Source organism: Globicephala melas, chromosome 11, assembly GCF_963455315.2.
Source record: "Globicephala melas chromosome 11, mGloMel1.2, whole genome shotgun sequence".
Lineage (NCBI taxonomy): Eukaryota > Metazoa > Chordata > Mammalia > Artiodactyla > Delphinidae > Globicephala > Globicephala melas.
The window spans coordinates 76,750,869-76,770,813 of NC_083324.2; the positions used below are offsets into that span (position 1 = coordinate 76,750,869).

At 38.9% G+C, this 19,945-nt stretch overlaps 1 pseudogene; it reads left to right on the top strand.

Annotated features, from left to right (window-relative positions):
- The first annotated feature begins 10 nt into the window (after window positions 1-10).
- LOC115860845 (large ribosomal subunit protein uL1 pseudogene) lies at window positions 11-663 on the top strand (annotated as a pseudogene).
- The last annotated feature ends 19,282 nt before the right edge of the window (window positions 664-19,945 follow it).

The window sequence follows — 19,945 nt, forward strand, 5'->3', positions numbered from 1 at the left end:
GCGAGGCACCATGAACAGCAAAGTCTCCGGCGACTCCCTCTACGAGGTGGTGCGGGAAGTGCTGCAGGGGAACCAGCTCGAGCGCTGGAAGTTTTTGCAGACGGTGTAGCTTCAGATCTGCCTGAAGAACTATGACCCTCAGAAGGACAAATGCCTCTCAGGCACCGTCCGGCTTAAATCCACTCCCGTCCCAAGTTCTCCGTATGTGTTCTGGGGGACCAGCAACGTAGTGATGTGACAAAGGCTGTGAATATTCCGCGTATAGACATCGAGGCACTGAAGAAAGTCAACAAGAATAAGCAACTGGTCAAGAAGCTGGCCAAGAAGGATGATGCCTTCTTCTCTTCAGAGTCTCTGATCAAGCAGATCCCACGAATCCTGGGCCCAGGCCTGAATAAGGCCGGCAAGTTCCCTTCCTTGCTGACACACAATGAGAACATGGTGGCCAAAGTTGATGAAGTGAAGTCCACAGTCAAGTTCCATGTGAAGAAGGTGCTGTGTCTGGCAGTGGCTGTTGGCCACCTGAAGATGACACGCGATGAGCTTGTGTTCAACATCCACTTAGTTGTCAGCTTCCTGGTGTCATTGCTCAAGACAAAGTGGCAGAATGTCTGGGCTTTGTACATTAAGAGGACCATGGGCAAGCCCCAGTGCCCGTACTAAGGAACAGCTTAATAAACCATACTCCCACCATTAAAAACAAAAACCATAAAACATAATCTTGGTTTCAGGTGTACAATATAATGATTGAATAGTCGTATGTATTGTGAAATGAGCACCACGATAAACCTAGTTAACATCCATCATCATCTACAGTCAAGTGTTTTGAAAATGCCTGTGAACTGAACTTAATTTTCCATACAAACAAGGTTAACAATTTCCTTTCAGAGAGATGAAAAGAACAGTATAGGAGACTAAACATGTGTTAAACAAAAACTAATCTGGGTTGGGCTTCCCTGGTGGCGTAGTGGTTGAGAGTCTGCCTGCCGATGCAGGGGACACAGGTTCGTGCCCCGGTCTGGGAAGATCCCACGTGCCGCGGAGCGGCTGGGCCCGTGAGCCATGGCCGCTGAGCCTGCGCATCCGGAGCCTGTGCTCCGCAACGGGAGAGGCCACAACAGTGAGAGGCCCGCGTACCACCAAAAAAAAAAACCACAAAAAACTAATCTGGGCTTAGTTAAGGAGAAACTTCGTTCAAAGGGGTCATTCAAAGGGGTCAGGAAGGGAAGGGGGCCTATTGCGGTAGGGAGAATCCCCCAACTGGAAGATCTGTGGGATCTCAACGGTCCAGCAGGAAAGGATTTTTCTTTAATACAGGATGGGGAGTAAACAAGGCTAGAAGGAATCTGGTGTGGGGAAATAAGTGGAGTGGCAGGACAGTTAATCCAGGAATGTCTTTCCTTTGGGTCAGCTGATTCTCAGAAGGGTGGTTAAGGAAGGCTTGTACACTGGCTCAGAATGAGCATAACTCAGAGTTCAAGGGCTTGGGGGAAGGAGACCAGCTTCACTCTAGTTTGATCAAGTCAGGTATTTTGTTCAGATTAGTCAGTGGGTACAAACAGTTCAACCCATCATTTATGAGACAAGGAATGAGAATGTGGAGGGTGTGTGTCTGGCATTGCCAAAGGTCAGCAAGGGGACATCTGGCTCTTATCTAAGTCATATGGGGAAAAATGTTTCTTGTCAGTAAGGCATTTCCCTGCACATAGAAGAGTGGAGGATTTCTTAACCATTGCTGTTTCCCAAGAACACAGGGCTCCCGTAAAGTTTAACATTGTCACATGAATGAGATTGTTCCCACAACTGATGCACAAAATAAGCAAAAAATACTGAGACTAGCCTAAAGAACTCCAGTTCACGCTGTGTTAATTTTTAAAACTATGAATGCTCCTGTGATATCAAGGAATATAAATATTGATGACATTAGTATAAAAATGCCCATGTTACCTTCTTTAGAGATAAAATGGGAAAAAGCCACTCCTATTTAAATAGGTAAGAGTCATCTAGATTTAGCATACAATTGTTTATTTAAAAAAAAGAGGACAGAGACGGGGTATAATCAATATGTGAAGTTGAATGTTGCTTTGGATTGATCAATGGTTTTAAACAAAATGAATCTTTCAAGTGTGAGGTTTTTTCAAAAAAAAAAAAATCCTATGCCTACCTAATTAAGCCATTGGTCCTGTCTTCTTTGGTATTTTAAAGTACTTTTATCCATGCAACCCCCCGAAATGGCTGTTTTGTATGTTTGACAAGTGTATCATTTCTCATTTTTTAAATTCATAATAATTATTGCATAAGAAATGAAATATATGTTGTATGAAAATATTGTAACATTAAATTTCAAATTAACTAGAGTCCTAGAATTAAAAGTAATAATTAAAATATTATTTATATGATTAAAAACCACTTAGAGGCACTGGCAGAGTAAAGTAGTCATCAAAAAGGATGCCCAATTTAATATCTAATTAAAAGTTCAGCCAGAAAATTCTCTGTGGCAATTCCTTAATAGCTACCACCTTGACAATTTTTAAAAATTGAAGTATAGTTGATTTACAGTGTTGTGTTAATTACTGCTGTACAGCAAAGTGATTCAGTTATACATATATACATTCTTTTCATATTCTTTTCCATTATGGTTTATCACAGGGTATTGAATACAGTTTCCTGTGCTATACAATAGGACCTTGCTGTTTACCCATTCTATATATACCAGTTTGCATCTGCTAACCCTAAACTCTGAATACATCCCTCTCCTACCCCCCACCCCCTTGGCAACCACCAGTCCGTTCTCTCTGACAATTTTACTAACTAATTTTTGAGGAGAAATTTATTTCTGGGTAGGTTTTTTTTTTTTTTTTTTTTTTGCGGTATGCAGGCCTCTCACTGTTGTGGCCTCTCCTGTTGCGGAGCACAGGCTCCGGACGCGCAGGCTCAGTGGCCATGGCTCACGGGCCCAGCTGCTTTGCGGCACGTGGGATCTTCCCGGACCGGGGCACGAACCCGTGTCCCCTGCATCGGCAGGGGGACTCTCAACCACTGCGCCACCAGGGAAGCCCCTATTTCTGGGTATATTTTATCCTACCTTGTTCTTATCTTTTTATATAAACACATAAATGCCACATAAACAGAAAATGCTGCCTTGAAGTTTGCTAAAATGTGTAACAAACTTCCAGCAATAATAAAAGGGAGTATATAAAACCCCAAACCTCCCAGCCCCTCAGAACATGTCTGTAGGCAGGACTAAACTCTGCAGATCTAATGTACAGAGGCCAGCTAGTCACAAAAGCTCACCTGTACAGACCCACTAAGGATAGCTCTAGGTATACTGTTTCTAATCAAAGGAGCAGATGAACTTCAGTCTTATTTTGGCCATGTAATAATATTGTGGCCCAGGTTTTAAGTTGACTAAAACAAAGACAACTCTGTCGGAAGACTGTTCTCCATGAGTCTCCTGTGTTTCTCTCTTTTGCACTGACTACTCTGGTCTGAACTAGCTCTTGGAGGTTGTTTGTATTGTAAACATTCGTGGGAGATAAAATAGTGTCTACTTCTGGGGCAGGGGATAATCATGCTTCTGTTTACTGCCCTTTATAAAAGACGTGTTCCAGGGGAACACATGTGATCTAGGGGAACAGTTCCATTTTCTTAACTCCTTGCACTTTGTCTTCCTAATCGAAACTTGGCACCGACAGTGATCACTGCAGTGGAAGAAGGGATGAGGGCGGTGGGGATATTTGTGGATGGTGGAGATGTGTACATGCAGGTGACAGGGAATGAAAATATGATCAAACAGGCAGTGAGATCAAAAAACTGAGGGAACTTCCTGCATATCTTCACACACTTACAGGAGTGGCATAAATACACAAGGTTTGGGATAAAATCATCTATAGAGGCGGGGCTCTGGAAGACGATCTCTGCCCCCAAAACTTTTTTAAAGTTATTTTTAAATGTTTCTTGAATAACTAGTAAACAAACAAGCAATTATAGGGCACAGGTTTATCTGACTACTAAATATTTCAGGAACTATAAGGCACAGATTTACCTTACTAAATAAACTAGTAACCATAGGGATTATATTTATTTTCCCTATAACTCATTTCACAAGGAAATACAAAATGGATGAAATATTATGCAAATATAGAAGATAATTCACAAAGATACAGGAAAAGTACAGGGTTATGTCATGATGAATGTTTTTGAGTCATGCACCAATTACCAATTCCCTGAAGAAGAAAAAAGTTACAATAAAAAATAATTTCTCATTCTCATAACAGGAATTAATGTAACCCTTACTGTTCCTCTAAATTTTTGCACCCAGAATTTTCACATTACTGTCTTCAGACGTATACTTCCTTTCCAAATATCAGCAATAGCTCCCAAGGCCTTGATAAGCAAGAGAGCGTATTCTACTGCCCTCTGCTGGAAGATGGAGTTATCACCCATCAACTGGAGAGGAAATGGCTGTTCTCTCCATAATCCCTTCAACTACTAGTTATCACCAGACAGCTAATGTATCATCTAATGTAGGTGATGGATATGGATATAGATAGACAATATATGAATAGATTGATGGATATCTAGATATAGATAGATAGATACTAGATGAATGGTAGATAGATGATGGATAATAGATGATAGATAGATAGAGATGATAGATAATTGATAGGTGTATAGATAGACTATTATTCAGAGACAAGACTGAGCATATTCTGCCACTATACTAGATCTATTTTCCGGTCTAAGTCAAACTTCTATAAACCTGCAAAATAAATCTAGGATAACACTTTTTAAATGGTAAGCACTTGACAAGTAGGGAATGTGGAAGGAGATGCTCCTAACCAATGTACAGATAACTGATAAGCTGAAGATGCTCAGGAGAGGGGAAAGATCTAGGTTAGACACAGGAAAATTGTTGTCAAATCTCCATTTACTTATGTGAAGTCCATGAGAGCACTTCATACAACATTTAATAAACAGCTGCATTGCACTGTGCCTTAGATCACCCACCTTTAAAGTTTTTACTCCAACATTCTGAGCACACTGAGGGTGACAAATAAACTGTGTGTGCTTCTGTGTAAATTTTCTTAAAATATGGATGCTATATTTAATGTCATAGAATTATCGGAAGCATAGATTTAACTCAAAGTTTCCAGAAGGGTTATGTGAAATATAATGGCTTAAAAATTTGATAGGTCTTAGTTTGGGAACATGCTGTATCCTCCCTTGACAGGTACTGCTGACACTCCCTTCTGAACGATGCCTCCATCCATGACTCACTGGGGTCGTGTTTGGGCTGGAACACTGGCTCAAGGGTGTTATCCCATCATCAGGCAGGGAACAGGCATGGGTCTTAGACTCAAATAAACTTGGAATTTGATCTTGGCTCTAACAAAACATTGAATAACTGTTAGAGCAAACACTTGTGTAGTATGCACCGCGTTTAAGAGCCCCTTCACGTACTTAAGCCCCAGAGTTAGTAAGTCATGCAGTCTCTTCCCTGAATTATATTATCCTCATTTATAAAATGAGAGTAAAGAGACACAGCTTGCTGGATTTGGGGCAGGATGAGGGGAAACGTATACAGAGTGTGGAGCACAGATCCTCGTATCTAGTAGGTGCTGAAAAAAAATGTTGCTGGTATTTTTGTCCCTTAATGACTTGGTCCTTATGTCTACCTGACATAAGGTATGACATAATGTCTGACATATGTCTACCTGACATAATGTCTACCTGACATAATGTCTACCTGACATTTATCCAGTTTCTAACAGCAGTAAATCACTCAATAAAGCCACTGCAGAGTCTTTCTGCAGAATTCAGGGCTAGAAGAAAACCCAAAAATGACCTTTCCTAGACCCTCCATTTGGAGGGTGGAGACCCAAGAGCATGTGAACAGCTAGGAGAAACTGGAGCCCCTGTAGAGAATCGGAAGAGAGAGAGAAACACCCTTCTTTTTACATGTGCTATTGCTTCCCCAGCTCTTTCCCCCTTATTTATTCGTGACCAACTTGGTTAGACACAGCCATAAGACGGTTTCCCTTTCTCCGACCTAGCTGAGATGATGTTCGCAACCAGAGCGGCTATGAAGGTGGGGTTTTCCTACTTCCAGCACTCACATCTTAACTAATGGAGTAATCCCATGACTTACCAAGACCTGGACCAGCCCACCCTATTTGAACTTGGTATTTATTACAAGAATCTACATGTCCCAAATGCATAGAACAAGTGAAAATCAATCCATTCTCATGAGTCATTATTTAGAAGCAACGTGAGATCCGGGGACCACAGTAGAGATGTATTAGGTTGTCATTCTTGACTCACAGAGTCTCTTGGGCAATGAGGTTTCCTCCCTGCAGGTTCAATGGCTTTAGGAAAGATGTGTTTTATTTCCTTTCAGCAGGCATGTCTTCAGCCCAGATTACTCCATTAATCATTCCATAATGTCCTCCCCTGTACAGAATGTTTACACTCCTTGGTTGCCTTAACCAGCTGAAGTGGTTCCTCCAAAGGATCAAAATGTTATCCTTCAAATCTTTCCTCATGTGTCTGTGGCTCCAACCTGCATAACTATGTAACAGATGGGATGGTGCCATGACTACGCCTTACTTGTGAGCCACGAAATTATGTGGTTCATTCATAAACCCTCTGGTGAAACAGGCTTTTATGACTCTAAGTTGGAAAATTTGAGGGGATTTCCACTTAACTTCATGTGAGTTTCCATGGTACTAATCAGTACATTCCAACTGCATGTGGTATCTTTATTTCTTAAAAAATACTCTAAATTACTACCCCTGTAAATATAATACAAATTTATATGGCGATAAAGTCACATTTAAGAATTCTTCACTTCTCAAAATATACTATCAGTTTCCTTTTTTATAAGTGATCTTTTAGTGTCTTAAAAATATGCTTTGTTTTGTAAACACAAAAAATAGCAATTTTACTAACCTGGTTTTTGAAGTCTTATTTTATCAGCTAATTAAGAACGTGAGAGAAATAGGTGCTTCATATATATTTATGCATATTTTTCTTTCTTTTATACATACCTTGTGTTTTTGTTTGCTTCCTGCCATTAAATAGACTGAACTTCTTCTGACACCTTCTTGAATATATGGGAAAATAGCTTTTTTTTTTTTTGAAGTACAAATGTTATATTAGTTTCAGGTGTACAACATAGTGATTTGACATTTATATACATTATGAGATGGTTACCACCATAAGTCTAGTTACCATAATTTAAAATTATTGCAGTATTTCCTATCTTGTACACTATATCCCCATGACTTATTTTATAACTGGAAGTTTGTACCTCTTAATCCCCTTCACCTATTTCACCCTCCCCCCTCCATCTGCTGCTCTCTGGCAACCACCTGTTTTCTCTATGCATCTGTAAGTCTGTTTCTGTTTATTTAGTTAGTTATTTTAGATTCCACATTAAAAGGGAATCATAAAGTATTTTTCTTTTTCATCTGACTTTTTTCATAACACCCTCTAGGTCCATCCATGTTGTCACAAATGGCAAGATTTCATTCTTTTTTTACGGCTGAATAATATTCAATTGTGTATACATATATACATACTACATCTTCTTTATTCATTCATCTGTTGATAAGCACTTAGGTTTCTTCCATAGCTTGGCTATTGTAAATAATGCTATAATGAACATGGGGGTGCATATGTGTTTTCAAATTAGTATTTTTATTTTCTTCATGTAAATACTCAGAAGTGGAATTGCTGGATCATATGATATTTCTATTTTTAATTTTTGGAGGAAACTGTTTTCCATAGTGGCTGCTCCAATTTGCATTCCCACCAGTAGTGCAGGAGGGTTCCCTTTCCTCAACATCCTCACCAACACTTATTTGTCCATATGGTCTTTTTAAATAAAGAGCAAATTATTATCTAGGCTCAAAAGCTCCCATCAGTTAATCAGTAAATGTTTACTGAGGACCTACTGTGCTCCAGACACTCTTCTAGGCACTGGGGATGTATCAGCAAATAAAACAAACTGATGTCCCTGCCCTCATGGAGCTTGCATTCTTACTTGTGTTACCTAATGGAAGATCTAGGAAACAAGATTTGAGTTCGAATCTTTATTGTGCAATTTATTCTCCATTGATCATTTCACTTCTCTTAGCCTTATGGCTTTCCTTCCTATTAAATAATTGTTTTTTAAGATACCTTTCATCCACCTCATTTGAGTGTTTTGAAATTTAAAATAGCAAGGATACAGAAAGCCATGTACACAAAAGAATAGAGGAGGCATTTATGGGATACAGTAGGGGTAAGATGTATTGTCTACCCTCAAGGAGGTGTTAATCTTGTGCAAGGAGATGGCTATGCCATGAGATATATAATGATTAATCACTAAACTGCGTGCTGCTGACTTTAACTGCAGTTGGAGAAATCAAGGAGCACTAACTACTGGGGGATGATTCAAGGAGAAGGTAAAGCTTGGACTGGTTCCTAAATAATATTGAAATTGGGAAGAGAGTAACAAAAGTCACTAATGGGGGTTGGAATGATGTAACAATTATGAAATGTGCAATTATGTAATGATGTACAATTATGAAAATTGCTTGACAAGGACTGAGAGAAACAATAAGCCCTATGAAGGGCATGGAGAAACATTTTGGAGGCCTTAAAGTCCAGACAGAGAGTTTAATGCAATAGAGTGGAAGTCTCAAGCATGAAGGGGAGACACCAACAGTGCTGTCTTAGGAGGGTCTAAGCTAGGTACTGAGTCTGCTGTAAGTTTCCCTCAAAAATAGGCATGTCCTGACATTGTCAGCCTCTCCCAGGGATCAGAAGCCTTCCTTTTCCAGACTTAGTGAACTTCTGAAGTCTTGGAAGAAGAGGAGAAATATATGTACCCCTTGTGCACCAGAAGAAACCTGTCATCACTATACCTCTAGGTCCTCCACCTGCAACTATTTGGGAAGATCCAAAGGTGACACAGAAGTCTTGACTCAGCCTCCCTCTGTAAACCTAAAGAAGAACAAATATTAACATTCTACCTCATTTGCTTTTTATATATCCATTTGAGAACAAACTGCAGGCATAATGCTGCTTCATCCTGGAATACTTCAGTGTGTGTTTCCTAAGTGTAAAGGTATTCTCTCTTTTTTTAAAAAAATTAATTTTTATTGGAGTATTGTTGATTTACAATGTTATGTTAGTTTCTGCTGTACAGCAAAGCGAATCGGTTATACATATACATATATCTGCTCTTTTTTAGATTCTATTCCCATATAGGTCATCACAGAGTATTGAGTAGAGTTCCCTGTGCTATACAGTAAGTTCTTATTAGGTTATCTATTTTATATACAGTAGGCGAAGGTATTCTCTTATATAGCCACAACACAACTTTCAAAGTCAGGAACTTAGTATTGATAGGATACTATTTATAATCTACAACCTTATTTAGATTTTGCTAATTATACCAATAAGGTCTTTTAAAGAAAAAGAGAATATCAAATTATGCACTGCATTCGGTTGTCCTATCTCTTTAATCTCCTTTAATATGGAACAGTTTCTCCATCTTTCTTTTATTACATGAGCAATTATTTTCTCATATATCTCTCAAATTGCACGTGCCCCGTGTTCCCTCCTCATAAGGGAAAAGGAGTAATTTTACAGTAGAGACACGTGGCAGACACCATTGGAGCCAAGCAATCAGCATTAATAGCACCAACCATGACAGAGGCTGACATCATTTGCCTCCTGATAGGATGCAATGAGAACACATAATTTCTGTGCTATTCCTACCCAAAATTCATAACATGAATCTAATTTTGTTCTTTTATGTCTAGTAATATGCCCAAAACATTCAAGCAAAATGTCTCTCCTTGCATTCTCCCCTTGTCTATCTGTCATAATTGCAGAATGAACCATGTGTCATTAGATCACAAGGACTGAGTTCTACCACCTCTATTTTTTTTTTTTTTTTTTTTTTTTTTTTTGCGGTACGCGGGCCTCTCACAGCTGTGGCCTCTCCCGTTGCGGAGCACAGGCTCTGGATGCGCAGGCTCAGCGGCCACGGCTCACGGGCCCAGCCGCTCCGCGGCATGTGGGATCTTCCCGGACCGGGGCACGAACCCGTGTCCCCTGCATCGGCAGGCGGACTCTCAACCACTGCGCCACCAGGGAAGCCCCTACCACCTTATTTACTTCATGATTTACTTCATGAGCAAGAAAAGGGTGAGTGCTACAAAGACAACTCCAAGTATATTTTTTTCATTTGTAATCACATCTGGGTGTCAAGGCTCCCATCGTTTCCTCTACCCTTTGTATCTAACCAGTTATGTTCTCACTATTTCTCTGGATGTAAATATGTACACCCATAATCTGGAAAGTTGAAGTGAAAATTTAGTTCCTATCCAATGTCCCAGAATTTGGAGAAAAGAAAAAAGATTGCTTATTATGTTATTTTTAATCTGATTCCTTGAAGCTGGTGTAGACTTTTTCACTTGAATTAAAAGGCCCAAAATATTTTTAAAATATTTGTTAAAGTAAATTTTCTTTCTCTTTTCCCATGAATGCTCCAAGTATAATATTGCTATTATTTGCATAGAAATTGAAAGCTATATTTTTCCCATTGTCTAATAGCAAACTATGCCAAAGTTCAAATTTTCAGAGCCATATGAAGTTTCATTCCTTATGAAACCCAAGCTACATGCTAATGAAAAGAAATATTTTCTTTATCAGCATTTGCTATTTATCTTCCTTCACCATATTTCATTCATTTTATTTATTTCATTTCGTATCAGGGATTAATCTGAAATGTCTGATTTTAATTACAAATCCCCTTTATACAAAACTTTTAAATATGATTTTTTTTTTGGCCACGCCATGTGGCATGTGGGATCTTAATTCCCCAATCAGGAATCGAACCTGTGCTCCCTGCAGTGGAAGCGTGTAGTCTTAACCACTGGACTGCCTAAATATGATTTTTAATATAATTTATTCCTAACCTGAGATCTTGTGGATAGGGAATGTCAAAGGCTTATAACAACTTTCTTTTAAAGATTTCAAAAGTAATGATCCAGGGAATAGGCACGTGAGAACTGCTGGGAAAAAAATCAAAGAGGTAAAAGCAAACATAAATCAGTAAGTAAAAGTAGAGCCCGATTTGCTTTCCAAAAGAATGGTCTACTCCCTAATGATACAAGTCGCTGCATGGGCCCAAGGGTGTCCCTGAACCTTGCCATTCCACCTGATTTCCTTACATAACAAAAAAGATAACCAGGCCTCTGTTGCATTAGTTCAACTAGAGGTAGCTCCCCCCCCAAAATTATAGTAAATTAGTAGACTATATTTTTTAACCAAAACCATTCTTTTTAAACATAGTTTTAATAAACCACATAATGAAATTTCACACCTAGGTTTTAGGATTTTGTTACAATGTCTCTAAAATAATTTTAAAGTAATTAAGTAGTGTTATGAAACCAAAGGTGGTATTATTGCTGCTTTTTAAAAAATCAACTCATATATATAAGGTTTGAATGAGTTACACCCCTGAACAAAAATATTTGACCACATCAGTAAGCCAATTATCCACCATCCTATGCACATTTCTGGTCAACCGGGAAAATAGATATATATTTTTTTCTTTTTTCCTGCCACTGAGTGAGATCGTTAGCTGGATGAAGAAACAAACTACTGAATGCACTTTGGAGGCATGGACATGCACTTCTGCATCCAGGAAGAGCGCAGTCCCCCTGCTGGAGCCCCACCCAGCTCTGGCTGCCTCTGGCTTACACACGAAGTCTTCATTCAGGTCCCAAATTCAGGAGTGTCGAGTTGAATTAGTCATCTTGAATCATTTCCTTAGCTTTAGAGCTCCACCTTCAGATATAACCATGGGAAAAGATCAATCAAGGGCACGTTCCAGTATCATTCACAGGATTTCTCAGTTGCCATTGGGAGGGGGTGTCTTTATATTTTCACAATGCCTGGTACACATTCCTCCTGCGCCTCTCTTTGTGTTTTTCCTTCTCTGCTGCTTCCCTTAAGTTGTTTTTTGTTCATGTTTGTTTGTTTGTTTGGTTTTTTGCTTCCCTTAAGTTTTAGCTGCACATCTACATTCTCCTAGAAATTCTTTATGAATACAATCATGTTCTGACTAGTACTAGCTTTCCCTCCTACCCGTTTCCCTGGGTCAGGCATTTACATATATAAGAGCGTTTCAGTCTCGTATGCATTGCTTCTCTAATTAAATACATATTCCCAAAGGACAAAGGAATCCTACTTCTATTTCTTCTCATTTCCAGATCATCCAGCGGCTAGTGCAGTACATGGGATAACACCTAGACACTTAGGGATAACACCTAGACACTTAGAGCTCTGACACAGAGAAATGCACAGTTCATTCATGTATTTGATTTTCATTGTTGAGCTCATTCTTCTGTGGTTAAGTTACACTGATACGGAAGTCAGACACATTTGAAAACTGCATTAAATGAAGAGAAACACTCAATTAGTATTTTCATCAGTTACTGTGAGTTATAAAAGCTCATGAACTACAGTCATGGCAAAACTGTAATCTGGTTCTATCAACTGCAGTACTTCATTATTCTTATATTTCTCTCCACAGAAGAAAGAGCAAATATTGTATCCATCATCACAAAGCTTTTAAGAGAGTGTGCCAATGTTAACGTGTGTGTTAGGGGACGTGCTTGTGTCTTTAGATGCTTTTAATCAGTAGACCTGTGGAATTAAAGAGAAAGGTGCTTAAAAAGTCATTTGCACGTGAGAGTTAGTAATGAACTACAGAAGCAAATTAGGTGAAGGTGAAAAACTAAGAATTAGAAGGTGGAAGAACCGGGGTTTTGTCCCAGCCCAGCACTTGTGATCTCAGGTGAGGCATTTCATCTTCCTGAGCCCTAACTTGCTCCTCTGTAAAATGAAGGGCCTGGCATAATGATTCCTTATGTTTCTTCCAGCTCCAATACTGGCCTCCCAAAGTCCTCACACAGAACAGTTAGAACTAACTGTTCAACCTAGGGCTGCTTCCTTAGAGCTGGCTGGATTTAGTTGAATTGAAATTTACATGGAATAATACATATTTTCAATTTATATTAAAAATATAAACTGTATCACTCTAAAACTACACTATAGAATATTTTTCTTTCAAATCCTGTAGGAAAAAAAAAAAAGAGATTGACAGTACTAAGGCTTCTTTCTTTTATGTGCCCTAGACTTGTTTGAGGATTATGATTTAAAATCTCTTAGAAAATTACAAAGTTATTCCAAAATGTCCCATCTTAGTGGTTGGACCAGCAAACCCTAGACTACTGTTTCTCAACCTCAGCACTTTTGACCTTTTGATGATTCTTTGCTGTGGAAGGTGTCCTATGCATTGTTTAACGTTTAGCAGCATTCCTGGTCTCTACTCACTGGATGCCAGTATCACCCCCTACACTCCCAATCGTGACAATTAAAAAATGTTTCCAGACATTTCCAAATGTCTTTGGGGCATTAAGATCATCTCCACATTGAGGACCACTTCCTAGACAGAAAGTCAACAGCCCACGCCTGGCTCTATCTGTTTACCTCCCTTTCTGTCCATTTTCTAACTTTCTTTCCCTATTCATCTTTGTTCCCTTTCCTCCATTTGATTTCTTTTTTTCTCTTCCTTTTATTCTTCTCTGTTTCTTTTTTCTGTCTCTACTGCATCTGATTTAGCTTTTCCATTGTCCAAACCACTGGCACTAGGAGGTCAGAGAGAAGCTGACTCTGGACCTTGCTGAGCACCCATAGAATGGCTATAAGGCTAAGGGGACAGCGTTGAAGTCAAGGGTGGGCTCAAATCCTTTTTCTGCAACATTTACTCGTTCTGTGACAATTTGGCAAAGTTGCTTAATCTCTTTGGGCCTTGGTTTCCTCATCTGAAATGCCTTTTTCATAGACCTTGTGAAGATTAAATTAAGTGAGCTAAACTATTTAATGTCCTTAGCTTAGGGCATGAAACATGGGGAGGTCTCAATAGGCAGCAGCTATTACTTAATAACATTATGTTACTAGAAATGAGGAAGCTATACCTCAGTCACAGTGAAGAGATTTTAAGAATATAAGAGCTCACAATAGAAATTAAAGCATTATCACTATATATATATACCATATATAGTATATACTACAGTATATATGTATATACCGTATATAGTATATACTACAGTGTATATATATATATATATATGTATATATATATGTTGATGCAAAAAAAATCTTTTCAGTTAAAAGTTGAATAAGTTCCAGTGATCTAATGTATGGTGAAATTATAGTTGCATTATGATTGTATTATATTATTATATTATATTATATTATATAATAGACTTGAAAGTTGCTATGAGTAGAGCTTTAATGTTCCCACCATAACAACAACAAAATGATAATTACATTAAATGAAGGGTGTAACTAACCTTATTGTGGTAAACATTCCACAATATACATATATGTGTATCGAATTCACATTGTTTGCCTTAAAATTATACATTGTCATATGTCCATTGTATGTTGATAAAGCTGGAAAAAAATCAGTAAAGTTTTAACTTAGAAATAAAAAAAAATTAAAGCATTATTATTGTTAGTTGTCAAAACAGGTACAATCTAATTAGCCGAAGAAAATAAATGTAGAATAAAGGGCCAAGTTAGTGATGGTCATCCTTTCAGTCTTTCTGCCGAGTTACATTAAAAAATTGCTAATTCCATCCAAGTGTCTGAAATGTGACCGTTTCACGGGAACAACTGCATTTATTCTTGAATGTAAGTCAGTGGTACTAGAAAATATATTAATATAATAATCATTCCAAAAGTAATTGCTCCCTTCTTCTATTGAAGAAAGAAATGTTAGCTGGAAACAATAATTAAACTCACTAAATAATGTTTGGGGAAAATTTTTGAAACACCCTGATTTCCAAAGGCTTGAGCTGATATGCTGCTTCCCTTCAGGTTGAATGTGATTTGGAAGGCCTCTTTTTGTAGCCAAAGTCATTTTTGTTGTTGTTGGAATCACTTGGGTAATAGGTCACTTTGCAGCCAACATTATAACATGCTTTAAAGTCGTATTCCTCATTTTCTAGTACTGTCGCCATACTAGAACTGAAATGAAAAGTATTTGCAAAAATAACATCAAGCCCACTGATTTAAAAAAAAGAGCCATTGTCCCAAGAAACCAAGTTAAGAATGATCTAAGGTCAGGCTTGCATTCAAGATCTGTGAAAATCAGAAAAGCTGGTAAAGCTGTTAAGTCCTGGAACAGATCCTTTTTAGCATCTCCAATAACTGACTAGTTGCTGCATTACTGCCGGAGCCAGCTCTCTCCTTGATCTGTCATTCAACAGGCAGGCACAGTGAGTCACAGAATCCTGATCTTGGATTCTGAGACCCAGGGAGGTCGAAAGACCAGATAGTAAGTACACTGGTGTCAAGGCCAGGAGTAGCCTCCTCTTTGGTTCACTGTCCAATGCTGTTTTCTTTCCTTGGACCAAGGGTGATAAGAGATGTGGCCCTGAAGGTAGGCTTCCACTAGTGAGTGTGTAAATCAAGATCTGGGGATGCTCAGGGTGAGACTTTATGAGACACAATCACCAGTGGCAGAATAGGGAACAGTTTCTCCTACTAAGAAATGAAAACTCTGGGATCGTAGAGCCTGATGAAGAACAAATAGACCCTCCCCCCTACACATACACACACACATGCATTTCATTTACTAATCACTAATCATGACTTCTATTTGAAATAAAACAAAACTCCTAGGCAAAAAAGGAAAATTTGTCTGAACTCGGGCATTTAAACTCTAGATAGAAAGTGATAAGTTACTTAAGGCTTTACATTAGAATATAAAATACCATTTAATGTAGTTTCATAGTCAAAATCACAAACTCTTCTCATCCTATAATATTTCACCTCCTTTGATAAGACAGTAAAATCTTTCCAAGCGATTTCCTTCTCTGATTTGCCTTTATATCTGCATAATGTGCTGCAAAAAAAAAAAAAAAAAATAGGCCCTTGGTAAATATTTATTGAAATAATGGGCCCCATAAAAGCATCAGCTTCAGAAGTTGCAAATACGACCTAATGCCAATTTCCATTTCAATTCCCTGGAAGCTTACAGAGAGTTTTCATGCCAAAAACTCCAATATTTCATCTATTGACCAAAATTGTGAAGGAAACTGGTGAGAGAGAGAGATGATTAAAAACTGACTGTCCATGCTTAGTTGGGTCTTAAAATATTTTTTCACTCTTTGTTTAGGTTGTGATGGTGGAGTTAATAAAAATATTTTACAATACAACAGGAAAAGAACACACTTCATAATTTCTTTAGAAAAAATAGTGAAAGCAATTAAGGAAAGATTTAGAAAGAATGACTTTTCTATTATTGTGTGCTCATTAAATTGTCTAAAGATTTTGTTGTTGTTGTCATTGTTTAAAATCATTTATAGGGGCTTCCCTGGTGGCGCAGTGGTTGAGAGTCCGCCTGCCGATGCAGGGGACACGGGTTCGTGCCCCGGTCCGGGAAGATCCCACATGCCGCGGAGCGGCTGGGCCCGTGAGCCATGGCCGCTGAGCCTGCGCGTCCGGAGGCTGTGCTCCACTACGGGAGAGGCCACAACAGTGAGAGGCCCGCGTACCGCAAAAAAAAAAAAAAAAAGTATTTATATATACCTTTCTGTGAGTTAAATTGACACAGTATTACTGTAGTATGGGGAGCAGAAAGATTTGATTACACAAAAGAATCCAGAAATAAACGTTACTGTTTATTGTTTAAAGCAACAAAGCTCTAATAGCTTAAAGAGTTTTGAAACTGGCTCCAAACTGGTTTGGAGTGTGATCATTGGATAAATCCTCTGCAAAGGGTTTATTACTTTTCTGGAGCAAACAAACGTCCCTCAAAAATGATGACAAATGAAAGCCTAAGTGCCCTTCATCCATAACCTAAATAAATAAATTTCCTTTTTTAATTCTATAAAGTTACCTACAGAAATCCAATTAAATATAGAAAAAAAGCGATAATGACAGAAGCAAAACAATCAGAGACTGACAGACCAATAAGGCTACTGAGTATAATTACTGTGATGTTATTTCTACTAATAGAAATCAGATAACATGGGCAGTACATGGAAACATGGGCTCAGTAAATGTGTGTAATTCCCCAGTCAGATAATACTTATACAGATGCAGAAATAATGGCATCTTCCACATATTCCTCTCAATGCCAGTCCTTTACAATTAGTAACCTGCTAAAGTTGCAACAGAATGTCAAGCTAAGCTCGTGGAGTAGAATCCCAATACCTTGGCCTCATTAAGGACCTCCCGCCCAGCGCTATACAGGCTGTGTTACACCACCCCTGACAGAGGTCGCCCAGGCTCTGCTTGTATTTTGCAGGGATGGTCAGTTCACAATCAAAGCTGCCTTTCCCAGCACTTTACATTTTTAGGAAAAAATTTTTCTCACATTGAGTTTAATCGGCCTCCTGGTAACATCTCTGTACTGATCTTTATCCTGTATCTTTACAGGAAAAGAGCGTTATTTCACCTAAAATGTTTTGAGCACATCTGGGCTAGCCACTTTGCTATATGCTGGCAATGTAAAATTAAATCGACAAATGCCAACTTCTCCCCCAGTCTATACCTTCTTCCCCAAAACCAGTCCCAAATATTAGAAGACAGGGTTCACATCCCTAAGTTTTCTCTATTCTAGGATGACTATCCCAGTCTCCTCAACTCCTTCTCCCTTGACATGGTGTCCAGGATTTTCTTTAATCTGGTTGCTTTCTTTTAGGGTTATTTGTATTTATCAATGAGGTCTTAAGCAGGTCACCCCTGAAATTTACTAATGTAACCTGGGATTTCCCTCACTCTCTGGGTTTGTCAGTCTCAGTAAGTTGTTGGGTATGATGCTGATGTGATCATTGTGTTCCAGAAACCACAAGGACCTTCTGCAGGGGAAAACGGTACATATTTTCTTTTTTGCTGCTCTGCGCGGTTTGCAGGATCTCAGTTCCACCACCAGAAACTGAACTCGTGCCCTCGGCAGTGAAAGCACAGAGTCCTAACCACTGGACCGCCAGGGAATTCCCAAACTGTCCATATGTTCACCTCTATCAGTCTCTGATCTTCCCCTTCACACAATGTTTTTGCTACTTTTATCTTTGTTAAGTTATAGCTTTGGGGATTTGTTCCAGAGTATTAGCCTGTTAAAACATTTTTGAATCCTCCTCCTGTAATCCAAGGAACTAACTCTTCTCCCCAATGTTTAGCACCTGAAAAATAATGGACACATATTCTAATTCTTCTTCTGAGTCACCATTTTTCTTTAATATTAGAAAGAGTAAGACTAAGAACGAGCCCCATAGCAAGGTATTGAAACAATTGCCTCAAATTGGTTTCCATTCGTCAGTCAACCTCTTTGGGAGAGAATTATTCAAATAGCTGCCAATCTGTGGTTGTAACAGTAACTACAACATACTGACTGCTTTCCTTATGCTGGAGGTCATAAGCATTTCTTATGTATTATCTCATTTAATCATCATGAACAGGCCCATGCAATGATTATTGCTATGCACATGTTTCATATAATGAATGTGTCTCTTATATGGAAATATATTTCAAGTGTTTCTTTCTTTTTTTTTTTTAAATTTTAATTTTTTGGCTGCATGGCATGCAGGATCTTCGTTCCCAGACCAGGGATTGAACCCACACCCCTTGCAGTGGAAACGTTGAGTCTTAACCACTGGACGGCAAGGGAAGTCCCTCAAGTGTCTCATACAGGAAAATTATGGGTCAGGGAGGTTAAGTAATTTTTTAATATCCAAGAGAGTAAGGAGTGGATCTGCAATCACTCATGTCTGTCCCACTCCAAAGCCCATGTCCTGAGTCAGAAGGCAGGCCGTCTCCACATACCATGGCATCACTCAGCTCAGACTGGGGAGCCAATGAGAAAGTTTTGAAATGTCTCCATGAGCTCCAGATACATTATGAGCCTGATACTCAGTCTAGTAAATCTAGACTAAGTCTAGCAAAGGACATGAGGAAACATGGAATGATCTCTTCTTCCTGAAGCCACACTGGTGCCTTGGGATATCCCCTCTTTCCCTCCCAGACTGCATGACTAACCACTTTGACAACCTAAACTATCATTTTTCTGAGGAAACAATAGCGTAATTCCCCACCTGTAACTTCTAGAGCCCCTCTTCTTCCCTCTTTCTGAAAAATGAAGTTTTTTTCCAGCCTCAGCTATTAGACATTGCTTCCCTTTTGCATGTGTTATCAAAGGTTACTGATCATAATTTCAAGATCAAAACATCAAACTCTTGACTATATTAAGATGACACTCATCTAGACTTGACGCTTCATCTCTTTCAAAGCGTTAGTTAGGTACTAACTATTAAAATGATAGCCTCTTCCCTCAAGCTGTATTCTTTTTTTTTTTTACATCCTTATTGGAGTACAACTGCTTTACAATAGTGTGTTAGTTTCTGCTGTATAACAAAGTGAATCAGTTGTACATATACATATATCCCCATATCCCCTCCCTCTTGCATCTCCCTCCCACCCTTCCTATCCCACCCCTCTAGGTCAAAAAGCACCGAGCTGATCTCCCTGTGCTATGCAGCTGCTTCCCACTAGCTATCTATTTTATATTTGGTAGTGTATATATGTCCATGCCACTCTCTCACTTCCTCCCAGCTTACCCTTCCCCCACAGCCCATGTCCTCAAGTCCATTCACTACATCTGCGTCTTTATTCCTGTCCTGCCCCTAGGTTCATTAGAACCTTTTTTTTTTCTTTTTTAGATTCCATCTATGTGTGTTAGCATACAGTATTTGTTTTTCTCTTTCTGACTTACTGCACTCTGTATGAAGTAATGTCCATCCACCTCACCACGAATAACTCAATTTCGTTTCTTTTTATGGCCGAGTTATATTCCATTGTATATATG